Genomic DNA, 7235 nt, shown 5'->3' on the forward strand with positions numbered 1-7235 from the left:
GAGGTAAGTAAACGTACCGATCAAATCCAGGAGCTGAGTCGTAGTCCGAAGGCGAAGGTGAGTCGAGATCCGGTAAAGGCACTGGTGGCGAACAATCCAAAACGTGAGACAGAATCGTGGTCGAAAAGAGAGCTACAGGGTCAAATCCAAAACAGGCAATGATAGCAAACAATCCAAGGGGCGAGACGAGATCCGAAGTCCGAAGGCAAAAGGTGCAGGCAGAATTCCAGGAAGGCAAAAGAGGGGTGAGAACGCTAGGCTGAGCAACAAGTAGAGAACTCAATACCGAGCAACGGGAATCAGGTACGAATGGTATAAATAACCCGGCGTGCCGCACGGTAGAGCAATTGCAGGTGTGTTAACTCGTGCGGCGGCGCTTGTTAGTAGTAATCCGCTGCTGGTGCTGATTGGCTCGCTTACGTGTTGATCTCCGCTGGCTGGTGGTCGTGACAGTAAGGTCTTTATTTCAAGATTGGGAGCAACCAGAGACTCAATTTGTTACAAGCAGTACAGGGTTTTCATAAGACGTTGTGCTGTAAAAAAGCTCAGCGCTTTGTCCCTTCTAACACTTCCACTTTCCCTAAGAGAAAACAGATTACATCAAAAAGCGAAAAAAGAAGCACTAGATATGTTATTCAAAGCTTATCAGTTACTTTCAGCTAATTCTAACGACCCAGACAGCATATATTGTTTTGGTACATTGTCTTCTAAAGTAACCTAAACAGTGTACTTTGTTGACGCACTGTTTTCTAAAATTCTGCACGTACTGTAGCACAGCAATTACATCCATGAAATATATTATCTAAAAGCCCCAATATATTTCTTTGCAAAGCTCTCTACATTTTAAGAATCAATTTACTTATTAGATTTCCACTTCAAGACTTGTTCGGCTGATGTTCGGGGAGTCGCGTTTTTCAGAATTGTATTGAGATCGTTTTCCACAGAGCTCAGATGTCAAAGCACAGCAGCAGCTCTCCACAGCGATCCTCTATAGCGCCCTTTCTCCCGCAGCTCCGTCCTCATTGGAAGGAAGCAAGAGTGAAAGGCTGAAGTGAAATAGAGCTGGGACGAAGGCAGTGAAGAGAGAGAACGTGGGAAGAAGAGAAAAACGCAAGGGAAAAAAAGCAGCGTCGTAAAAGAGGTGACGGAGCTGTCCTCTCAATAAGAAGGGTGCCAGCGAGCCTTGCTCTCGCTTACGGCCACACCCCCTTGAGCACGCCTGATCTCGTCTGATCTCGGAAGCTTAACAGGGATGGGCCTGGTTAGTACGTGGATGGGAGACCGCCTGGGAATACCAGGTGCTGTAAGCTTTTAAACGCAGGAGGCGCCCTCTTCCCGCTCGCTCGCTCATTCCCCTGTTCACACGTGCAGTGCGGCTTGTCCGTCTGTTTATTTGTCAGCTTTGGCGAGACACGGGTGCTTGTGTATTAGCGTGAGCGTTTTTTATTCTGATCATGAACAGTTTTACAAGTCCGCAAAGGATCGAGGAAAGGTTTATCGCCAGCTGAAAAGAGACACAGCGCTTCGGCTGTGGAGACTTGTTCGGCTGGCGTTCGGAGAGTCGCGTTTTTCAGAATTGTATTGAGATCGTTTTCCACAGAGCTCAGATGTCAAAGCACAGCAGCAGCTCTCCACAGCGATCCTCTATAGCGCCCTTTCTCCCGCAGCTCCGTCCTCATTGGAAGGAAGCAAGAGTGAAAGGCTGAAGTGAAATAGAGCGGGGACGAAGGCAGTGAAGAGAGAGAACGTGGGAAGAAGAGAAAAACACAAGGGAAAAAAAGCAGCATCGTAAAAGAGGTGACGGAGCTGTCCTCTCAATAAGAAGGGTGCCAGCGAGCCTTGCTCTCGCTTACGGCCACACCCCCTTGAGCACGCCTGATCTCGTCTGATCGCGGAAGCTAAACAGGGATGGGCCTGGTTAGTACTTGGATGGGAGACCGCCTGGGAATACCAGGTGCTGTAAGCTTTTAAGCGCAGGAGGCGCCCTATCCCCGCTCGCTCGCTCATTCCCCTGTTCACACCTGCAGTGCGGCTTGTCCGTCTGTTTATTTGTCAGCTTTGGCGAGACACGGGTGCTTGTGTATTAGTGTGAGCGTTTTTTATTCTGATCATGAACAGTTTTACAAGTCCGCAAAGGATCAAGGAAAGGTTTATCGCCAGCTGAAAAGAGACACAGCGCTTCGGCTGTGGAGACTTGTTCGGCTGGCGTTCGGAGAGTCCCGTTTTTCAGAATTGTATTGAGATCGTTTTCCACAGAGCTCAGATGTCAAAGCACAGCAGCAGCTCTCCACAGCGATCCTCTATAGCGCCCTTTCTCCCGCAGCTCCGTCCTCATTGGAAGGAAGCAAGAGTGAAAGGCTGAAGTGAAATAGAGCGGGGACGAAGGCAGTGAAGAGAGAGAACGTGGGAAGAAGAGAAAAACGCAAGGGAAAAAAAGCAGCGTCGTAAAAGAGGTGACGGAGCTGTCCTCTCAATAAGAAGGGTGCCAGCGAGCCTTGCTCTCGCTTACGGCCACACCCCCTTGAGCACGCCTGATCTCGTCTGATCTCGGAAGCTAAACAGGGATGGGCCTGGTTAGTACTTGGATGGGAGACCGCCTGGGAATACCAGGTGCTGTAAGCTTTTAAGCGCAGGAGGCGCCCTATCCCCGCTCGCTCGCTCATTCCCCTGTTCACACCTGCAGTGCGGCTTGTCCGTCTGTTTATTTGTCAGCTTTGGCGAGACACGGGTGCTTGTGTATTAGCGTGAGCGTTTTTTATTCTGATCATGAACAGTTTTACAAGTCCGCAAAGGATCGAGGAAAGGTTTATCGCCAGCTGAAAAGAGACACAGCGCTTCGGCTGTGGAGACTTGTTCGGCTGGCGTTCGGAGAGTCGCGTTTTTCAGAATTGTATTGAGATCGTTTTCCACAGAGCTCAGATGTCAAAGCACAGCAGCAGCTCTCCACAGCGATCCTCTATAGCGCCCTTTCTCCCGCAGCTCCGTCCTCATTGGAAGGAAGCAAGAGTGAAAGGCTGAAGTGAAATAGAGCGGGGACGAAGGCAGTGAAGAGAGAGAACGTGGGAAGAAGAGAAAAACGCAAGGGAAAAAAAGCAGCGTCGTAAAAGAGGTGACGGAGCTGTCCTCTCAATAAGAAGGGTGCCAGCGAGCCTTGCTCTCGCTTACGGCCACACCCCCTTGAGCACGCCTGATCTCGTCTGATCTCGGAAGCTAAACAGGGATGGGCCTGGTTAGTACGTGGATGGGAGACCGCCTGGGAATACCAGGTGCTGTAAGCTTTTAAACGCAGGAGGCGCCCTCTTCCCGCTAGCTCGCTCATTCCCCTGTTCACACGTGCAGTGCGGCTTTTCCGTCTGTTTATTTGTCAGCTTTGGCGAGACACGGGTGCTTGTGTATTAGCGTGAGCGTTTTTTATTCTGATCATGAACAGTTTTACAAGTCCGCAAAGGATCGAGGAAAGGTTTATCGCCAGCTGAAAAGAGACACAGCGCTTCGGCTGTGGAGACTTGTTCGGCTGGCGTTCGGAGAGTCGCGTTTTTCAGAATTGTATTGAGATCGTTTTCCACAGAGCTCAGATGTCAAAGCACAGCAGCAGCTCTCCACAGCGATCCTCTATAGCGCCCTTTCTCCCGCAGCTCCGTCCTCATTGGAAGGAAGCAAGAGTGAAAGGCTGAAGTGAAATAGAGCGGGGACGAAGGCAGTGAAGAGAGAGAACGTGGGAAGAAGAGAAAAACGCAAGGGAAAAAAAGCAGCGTCGTAAAAGAGGTGACGGAGCTGTCCTCTCAATAAGAAGGGTGCCAGCGAGCCTTGCTCTCGCTTACGGCCACACCCCCTTGAGCATGCCTGATCTCGTCTGATCTCGGAAGCTAAACAAGGATGGGCCTGGTTAGTACTTGGATGGGAGACCGCCTGGGAATACCAGGTGCTGTAAGCTTTTAAGCGCAGGAGGCGCCCTATCCCCGCTCGCTCGCTCATTCCCCTGTTCACACGTGCAGTGCGGCTTGTCCGTCTGTTTATTTGTCAGCTTTGGCGAGACACGGGTGCTTGTGTATTAGCGTGAGCGTTTTTTATTCTGATCATGAACAGTTTTACAAGTCCGCAAAGGATCTAGGAAAGGTTTATCGCCAGCTGAAAAGAGACACAGCGCTTCGGCTGTGGAGACTTGTTCGGCTGGCGTTCGGAGAGTCGCGTTTTTCAGAATTGTATTGAGATCGTTTTCCACAGAGCTCAGATGTCAAAGCACAGCAGCAGCTCTCCACAGCGATCCTCTATAGCGCCCTTTCTCCCGCAGCTCCGTCCTCATTGGAAGGAAGCAAGAGTGAAAGGCTGAAGTGAAATAGAGCGGGGACGAAGGCAGTGAAGAGAGAGAACGTGGGAAGAAGAGAAAAACGCAAGGGAAAAAAAGCAGCGTCGTAAAAGAGGTGACGGAGCTGTCCTCTCAATAAGAAGGGTGCCAGCGAACCTTGCTCTCGCTTACGGCCACACCCCCTTGAGCATGCCTGATCTCGTCTGATCTCGGAAGCTAAACAGGGATGGGCCTGGTTAGTACTTGGATGGGAAACCGCCTGGGAATACCAGGTGCTGTAAGCTTTTAAGCGCAGGAGGCGCCCTATCCCCGCTCGCTCGCTCATTCCCCTGTTCACACGTGCAGTGCGGCTTGTCCGTCTGTTTATTTGTCAGCTTTGGCGAGACACGGGTGCTTGTGTATTAGCGTGAGCGTTTTTTATTCTGATCATGAACAGTTTTACAAGTCCGCAAAGGATCGAGGAAAGGTTTATCGCCAGCTGAAAAGAGACACAGCGCTTCGGCTGTGGAGACTTTATTAATAAGGCCCCTCAGTAGTTGAGATCTCTGTTATACCCATCTAGAAACATGCAATCAGCATGTTATTGCTGAAGCAATAGTCACAACATTATTCCACACCTGGGTGAGAGGCGGGTTATGATGACAGTCATGCTTTCTACACCTTATACTGAGCTCAGAAATGGACCAAGCGGACATCTCACGAGCAGATCCCTCCGCGTATAAGAAAGGCAACTTGTCTCAGCAAAAATACCACGGATTCACATCCAAAATATGATAAAAAGGCAAAAACCCCACACTTGGAATGCAAACGTACCCTAAAAAGGAAACACGGTTTTAAAACGAACTTGATTTTCCCCTGGAGAAACCTTTTTATGGACACACATCGCATCTATTACACATGTAGAACTAAATATAAAGATAAAAGTTAATATAAGAAGTCATGACATATCACACATGACGAAGTCTGGTCCAGAATAAACAGTTTACACTGACCCACCTTTATTTACCCTGGTCACTCACTTCTATTAACTGTTTAACTGGGTAACAAATTAATATTTGTTTCAATTTGGGATCTACACCTGGGAGCCCTGAAATGTTGGCCAGAGGGGAGAAGCTTATATTCAGACGTGAGAATATATTAAAAAAAAGATCTGATGTTGTTTTTCACCTGTCTAATCAAAGCTTGTTCAAAAATTATCTGATTATAGGACACACGAGTTTATAATCATACTCATTCCACTTTTTAACCCCGTATATATGCACAATATGAAACGTATATACACTAAATCTCACGTGTGACTCCCATAATATACATTTCTTTACGAAAATTAGGAACACTTACTACAATTATCAACCCCCCATGACGAGGCAATATTTCATACCTTTGTTTCTTTGTGGGTTCAAAGTTCTGTCCTGTCGTTTCACACGTAACGTTTTGGTAGTTATCTCAATTTTCCTTTGCAATTATCTCCAAGATCATCATCAACTTTTTGTAAAACGCTATGCACAACTGATATTTAAAGAAAGTCCTGTACCAAAACGTCTTCGTAGGGAAAGACAACTTTTTTTTCCTTACGTTAGTCGCTACACGGTTACTCAGAAAATCCATTCACCGCCTTTAAAAAAAAAGTTTCGTTTTTCATTGTGGTTCACTGACATTTCTGTCACAATTCTGAGGGACCCCAAATAAAATTCACTTGCCGGTATAAAGACGCCGGCGAGGATAAGACAGGTATCGAGCCACCTGCGTATCTAGCGGACGTTTAAAATAAAAAAAATGGCGTGTAATGTTGCGAAGGGCTACTGTTTTTTTTTAATAGTTTGTCGATTGTAAGGGACGTGGGCCGCGACAGAAATACTGGACGGGGTGGGAAAAGGTTTATTGATGGTTTATTGTACCACAACGGTCACAATTGACTCACCAGCAAAGATGGCGCCGAGGCCACATCGACTCCCTCCCGCCCTGCCTCGCACCGAAGCTCGAGCTGCGGAGCGTGACGCCAAACCGCCAGTCCACGGTCGCGGGCGCCGGACATAGACGTCATAAACCCTTCCGAGGCGCAGGAATTCTAGATCACTGTAGTTTCTTCTGGACCCGGGTTAGGGACAGTGTGCCCTCCGTGAGAGTCTTCTGAGGAAGCCAGTGTCTCATGGGTGTCCAGGCTTGGTACCATCTGTCCATCACAGGACACACAGACACACACACTCACACACCCTGGACAGGACACCAGTCCTTCACAGGACACACACACACTCACTCACACACCCTGGACAGGACACCAGTCCATCACAGGACATACACACACCCTAGATAGGACACCAGTCCATCACAGGACACACACACACACTCACACAACCTGAACAGGACACCAGTCCTTCACAGGACACACACACACAACCTGGATAGGACACCAGTCCCTCACAGGACACTCAGACACACACACTCACACACCCTGGACAGGAACCAGTCCATCACATGACAAACACACACTCACTCACACACCCTGGACAGGACAGCACTCCATCACAGGACACACACACACCAGGGCCAGTTTTCCCAGAAGCCAATTAGCCCAAAAGCCTGTCTTTAGACCCGGAGAACACAGGGAGAACATGCAGACTCCACACAGACAGTCTCCCCCACCTCCGGGTCCAGACCCGAGCCCGGAGCCCCGCCGCGCTGAAACCCTCCGTACAGACGGCCGCACACAGCTCCGTTGTTCCCGATTCCCGAGGTGATCTGTTAAAAGAAGCCGGTGTGTTGCCTCCAGGTGACATTTCCTACTGGAGTCAGGACAGGAGGCTCTTCTGTACACAGAAGGGGGTGGGGGTGGGGAACAAGCCGCCCAGCCCTGTGGTTGAAGCCGATACCCCGACTTCTCTCCAGACAGCTGGGTGAGCTCCTCCAGTCAGTACAGGGGGCTCTACTG

The 7235-nt window shown here is 49.3% G+C and overlaps 2 non-coding genes and 4 pseudogenes across 2 annotated transcripts; all 6 read left to right on the forward strand.

The window, feature by feature from the left end:
• Positions 1-1191: 1191 nt before the first annotated feature.
• Positions 1192-1310, forward strand: LOC148663882 (5S ribosomal RNA; annotated as a pseudogene).
• A 537-nt stretch (positions 1311-1847) lies between these two features.
• LOC148663883 (5S ribosomal RNA) lies at positions 1848-1966 on the forward strand (annotated as a pseudogene).
• A 537-nt stretch (positions 1967-2503) lies between these two features.
• LOC148663884 (5S ribosomal RNA) lies at positions 2504-2622 on the forward strand. The gene has a single exon (XR_015937276.1). It is a non-coding gene; the product is annotated as a 5S ribosomal RNA (ribosomal RNA).
• Positions 2623-3159: 537 nt separating this feature from the next.
• Positions 3160-3278, forward strand: LOC148663885 (5S ribosomal RNA; annotated as a pseudogene).
• A 537-nt stretch (positions 3279-3815) lies between these two features.
• LOC148663886 (5S ribosomal RNA) lies at positions 3816-3934 on the forward strand. The gene has a single exon (XR_015938090.1). It is a non-coding gene; the product is annotated as a 5S ribosomal RNA (ribosomal RNA).
• A 537-nt stretch (positions 3935-4471) lies between these two features.
• On the forward strand, positions 4472-4590 carry LOC148663887 (5S ribosomal RNA; annotated as a pseudogene).
• Positions 4591-7235: the final 2645 nt, after the last annotated feature.

The sequence above is a fragment of the Lepisosteus platostomus genome, chromosome 5, assembly GCF_059453375.1.
Source record: "Lepisosteus platostomus isolate fLepPlt1 chromosome 5, fLepPlt1.hap1, whole genome shotgun sequence".
Taxonomy (NCBI): Eukaryota; Metazoa; Chordata; class Actinopteri; order Semionotiformes; family Lepisosteidae; genus Lepisosteus; species Lepisosteus platostomus.